General features: G+C 27.7%; 1 long non-coding RNA gene across 1 annotated transcript in view; it reads left to right on the top strand.

The window, feature by feature from the left end:
- The first annotated feature begins 6 nt into the window (after positions 1-6).
- Positions 7-5,870, top strand: part of LOC128249511 (uncharacterized) — a 31,813-nt gene continuing 25,949 nt past the window's right edge. Inside the window, exon 1 of the long non-coding RNA XR_008265629.1 lies at positions 7-408. This is a non-coding gene — a long non-coding RNA (uncharacterized LOC128249511). The remainder of the gene's footprint in view (positions 409-5,870) is intronic.

Raw genomic sequence — 5,870 nt, 5'->3', positions numbered from 1 at the left:
ATATATATATATATATATATATATATATCCGTTATTTATATACACGGCGCAATCAACACACACTACCTCAGTTTATATATAAATATACACACGAAAAATAGACAAGATACACATTACATTTAAATAACAATTAGAACAACAAAATAATAATAATAACAATAATAACAAAACACCTGGCCCTATCCTCACCCGATTTCTACAAAAGGAAAAAAAATTTAACAGAAGAATAATATATTTCTCTACGTCATCTTTATCATACGAAATCGCCGAAACCTGGGTTGGTTCCTACATTTAACTTATTCTTCTTATTATTGTTTTGGTGGGTGAGTGCGTATCAACGCACCAATTATAAAGCAGTCAAAATTTCACCATCAAAAGCAGAAAACATGACAGAGACTCAAGCAAAAAGTAAGTTTCTTATTGTCCCATTCATCAAGTTTTAATTATAATATCATCTAATGAAGTAGAATGGTAAATACCAATTGATCATCATTACGATTACTTTTAATTATTTTATTCATTTTCGAACATTTCTTTGTTACCTGAAATCTTTCTTTTTAGATTTTATTCCATTTTTTGTGGGTACTTTTTTGTTTCATTTATGCATTTATCGTTATTTGAGTTCGTTTCATTTTCTTGGTCAATCGATTTTGTTCGTGCTAGGTTTTGTTATTGTCGTTCTTAAATATGTACGAGAGCGGCGGTGAGAGCGGTATGTGAGGAGTGTTGACTTGGTACAGTTGTTTGTTTATTGATCTATGTAAGTCACGTATTTGTCTATACGTCTGTCTGTCTGTCTGTCCATACAAGCTACCATTTATTTATTCATTTACCTACATATTTATATAATTATCTACTATTTTATTTATCGCTACATACTTAGGTTAGTGGCACTCTGTACCTGTTTGTAACGCTTGGTCTATTTCTCTCTTAGTGTGCTTGTTTCTCTACTTCTATCTATCTATCTATCTATCTATCTACCTATCTGTCTGTCTGTCTGTCTATCTGTCTGTCTACATATATATATAGTTGTGCCCATATCTTCAAACATATTCATTTATCTGCAAATACCTATTGTTGTTCGGACAGCAAACCCGCATGTAATCATATACACACACGTATACATGTGTGTGTATACATACATACATTGCTACACACACACACACACACACACACACACACACACACACACACACACGTGTATGTATTATATATACGATATGGTAGCACACAATAACTCTTCTATTATTTAACTAAACTTACCTTATTTTTTAATCAGGTAATTGAAAGACAGCAATTAAAAGTACAACCAATGCATGTTTAATTATTGCAAGAATGATCATCTGCGAAATACATACACATACACACATGCCCATAGATACATACATACATACATACATTTGCAAGTTTGCAAGAATACTTGTGTGTGAGTGTACCCAAACATTTATTTAAGACTACATGTACATGTGCTAGTACACACACACACACACACACACACAAACACACACATATATACACTCTATATCAAAATTTGTGTATGGTAAATGTATTCATTTCATATGTATATATACACATATCTATATAAAATATGTATATGGTTTATACATAGCTAGGTAATATTTATGAAGAATACCTAAACATGTACATATGTATATATATGTATATATATATATATGTATATATAAATGCATGTATATGTATATATAAATGCATGTATATATATATATGTATATATATATATATATATATGCATATATAAATGTATGTATATATATATATATGCATATATAAATGTATGTATATATATGCATATATAAATGTATGTATATATATATATGCATATATAAATGTATATATATATATATATGCATATATAAATGTATATATATATATATATGCATATATAAATGTATGTATATATATATATATGCATATATAAATGTATATATATGCATATATAAATACATGTATATATATATATATATATATATATATATATGTACATGCATAGGCATTGGAATAAAAACTAGTAATACGTATATGTATTAAAATTCGTTAATATATTTGTACGTATGATTGATATATTTAAATGTGTTTACATATATTTTATACATTGTAACATATTTACTATATATATATAACTTAAATAAATTTGATAGTTTTCGGCCAGAATAGGCCCAGGCCATGTCCAACTTAATAGCATATATATATGATGTTTTGTATTTATCTACATGTGTTTGGTATATACAACTTACAGCACACAAGAGTGTTTCTCAAACAGGGTCCCTATGGTTCTTGGCGGGCTGAATAAGATTTGTTGTTAAAATTCATGCAAAATAAATATGTTATTCTCATACGAAACACAAAATATTTTAACAATATATATATTTTTAAATTCAATTCCTAATAAAATTCATTTATAAAAATGCGACAGGAATTTTTAAACATTGAATGGCTAAAAGGGTCCGTCCACCCGAGTAAAATAGGAATCTAAGAGATTCATAGGTAAAAAAAGATGCTTGAAACACCGATCTATAAGATATCCCACGATGTTAGCGTTAGTATACCAAAGCCTTTGCGATATCGGCCAAAATGTTTCGATTATTCCCCCAAAATTCGTTTATTGAACTCACTACAACTTTACATTATTTCTTGTACTGTTTCATATATGTTATGTATGCTTAATGTGAAACATACACACACACACACACACACATATATTTATACAGTTATTCAGCTCTCTCGCATTCATATATATATTAACAGTTTAAATCTTAATTAGAAAATCATATTAAACCATTATTCTTTGCTAATTTAGTTAATTGTAAGATAGAAATTTAAATCTAATGTTTTAAAAGAAATTTAAAGTGCCTACGTGATAACTGTAAACCTACTTTTGGGCCAGCCTGTATACATATACCGTATTTTAACGTGTATAAGTAACCCCTAATTTTTGGTGGCTTAAAATTCGGAAAAAGGTTTTGTATGGGATTATAATACTATCCATGTATAAGATACTCCCTTATTTTTTTAACCTAATTTTTGACAAAGAAGGTTTCCTTATACACATTAAAATACGGTGTGTGTGTATATATATATATATATATATATATATATATATATATATATATATATATATATATATATATATATTTAATGTATGTATAGTTCCAAGTATGTACAAATATATACATATCGGTAAGATCAATGCTCTCGAGCCGAAACAAGTCAAAGAGTGTGTGTATATATATATATATATAATATATATATATTATACGCACACACACAAACACTCATTGTGTGTCTCTAAAAGAAACTGAACCTAAATAATACCTGTTTTATAATATGTATAATTATAATGTATAATATATTATATACACAAAATATGTAAAATTATACGTCACCATTTTGTACAAGCATATCTATCTAGTTATCTATCTATTTAATTATATATATATATATATATATATATATGGGAGGGAGAGATACATAGATGTGTGTGTGTGAGAGAGAGAGAGTGTACAATTGTATGCATCTATACGCATACACGCAAAATCATTTATTTCTTCATGCAATACTTTTATTTATTGAGCGTTATATTCATTGATATCGATATAGATAGTTATACGCCCTTGCATATATAACTTAGTTAACTGAGTTAACTTTTGGCCATTATTGCCTCAGATCCTGTCTAATTTAATACACTGGTGTACTTTCTTTTGAAGTCCTGCTTAAGGACAATATGAACCATTCCTGAAGGAAGCTGTTGTCTGTCGATCTTTATTAATGTGCTAGTGATACCTCTGGTATTTCTAGGATGTATTTATCCAGGTACTGCTTAAATGTCATGCAGTCTCCTATTCCATTTCTTTCGGAATAATGTTGAATCATTCAGGACCAGTGGAGGCCAAAAATAATGGAATTTCTTTCGTAATGTTGTTAGCTGAAGTAGTTCGATTTTTGTTGGGTGCGTATGGCTCTGGGCCCAATCCTTGGGTAACTTGTAAACTTGATACTGACAGCTTTTGGGCAATGTTCAGGAAGTATTTTCCAAATTGTGCAAATGATAAAGCATTCATAGCGGCTCTGGACAGAAATAATTATACCCTTGTTAAGGCGGGGAGCCGAGACCCAACAATCAAAGCCTGGGAAGCCATTTATTTTTTTTTTTATTTTTTTTTCTTATATGATCCTTTTCTGGGATGCTTCAGCTTTTTATTCAGTAAAGTTGTGTATACGGAAACCCTAGTGGGGCAACAATACTCAAGGCAAACGCAGAGACGAGACAAGTAATGGTATCAGGGCCTCTTAAATAGAAGTTTCTAATGATACATAAATAATCCATAACTGCATTCTGAGAGTCTTAACAGCTTTCTTGTTGTGTGCGCTACAGCTTGGGATGTTAGTCACAGTTACACATAACTCTGTTATGCGGCGCTCTAAGGAGCTCGCCCGAGGCAAGAGGGTATGGCTGTTTCAATATGTTCTCTTTTCCATTAATTATATTCTCTTATACCAGTGGTTCTGAACCGGGGTCCATATGACCCTTGACGGTCCATATAAGATTTTTGGGGATCCACACAACGAAATAGTAAATACAATAGTATTTTAATTGCCCCTAAAAAAATTTTGCTTTAAATGTATTTATTGCTATGTATTGCAAAAACAAACAAGAAAAAAAGTAGGTTTCTTTCTCAGACATTTAACTTAGTTCAACCTGTACAAGTTAATGGGAGAAAAAAATGGGAATTTTGAAAGAAGTTTCTATAATATTCGTTTATTTACATCGTATGGATATGGGGGTTCACCAGAATAAAATTATAATCAAAGAGGTCTATAGATTAAAAAAAAATTGTTGCGAACACCTGTCTCATACGGAAGCCTGTACAAAAAAACAAAAAAAAACAGTTCTTTACTGTACAAGCAAATGCATTTTGGATACAATACACTTATGACTATATGTATGTATATATATATATATATATATATATAGATGTGTGTGTGTGTGTGCAAATATATGTTTGCGTGCATTTACGTTCTTAATTAATTTTTTAAAACCAAAGCAAAATTTTGAAGAAACTAATCCAACCAGTCGACTGTTAGTATATTTATCTGGTGTTTTGATGCGTTGTTAGCTAACAACAGTTTTTCTCTGATTTCCTGAAAAAGGGGTTCTAACCTTGAAATTGAAATACCACACTTTGTTATTTTTTTTTTATTAAAGTAATTAAAACATTTATATGTATCAGACAATGCTTCATGAAGACTATATTTAATACACACATTCATATATGTTGTGTGTGTGTGTGCGTACATATATATATATATATATATATATATATGTATGTACACACACAATCATATATATACACACAATGTATACATATATATATTTATATATATATATATATATAAATATACACACATATATATATTTATATATATATATATACACATGTATATTTATATATATACACATATATATTTATATATATATATACACATATATATTTATATATATATATACACATATATATTTATATATATATATACACATATATATTTATATATATATATACACATATATTTATATATATATATACACATATATATTTATATATATATATACACATATATATTTATATATATATATACACATATATATTTATATATATATACACATATATATTTATATATATATATATACACATATATATTTATATATATATAAACACATATATATATTTATATATATATATACACATATATATATATTTATATATATATACACATATATATATTTATATATATATATACACATATATATATTTATATATATATATACACATATATATTTATATATATATATA

Source organism: Octopus bimaculoides, chromosome 15, assembly GCF_001194135.2.
Source record: "Octopus bimaculoides isolate UCB-OBI-ISO-001 chromosome 15, ASM119413v2, whole genome shotgun sequence".
NCBI classification, from domain to species: domain Eukaryota; kingdom Metazoa; phylum Mollusca; class Cephalopoda; order Octopoda; family Octopodidae; genus Octopus; species Octopus bimaculoides.
This window is presented reverse-complemented; position numbering and strand designations above follow the sequence as displayed.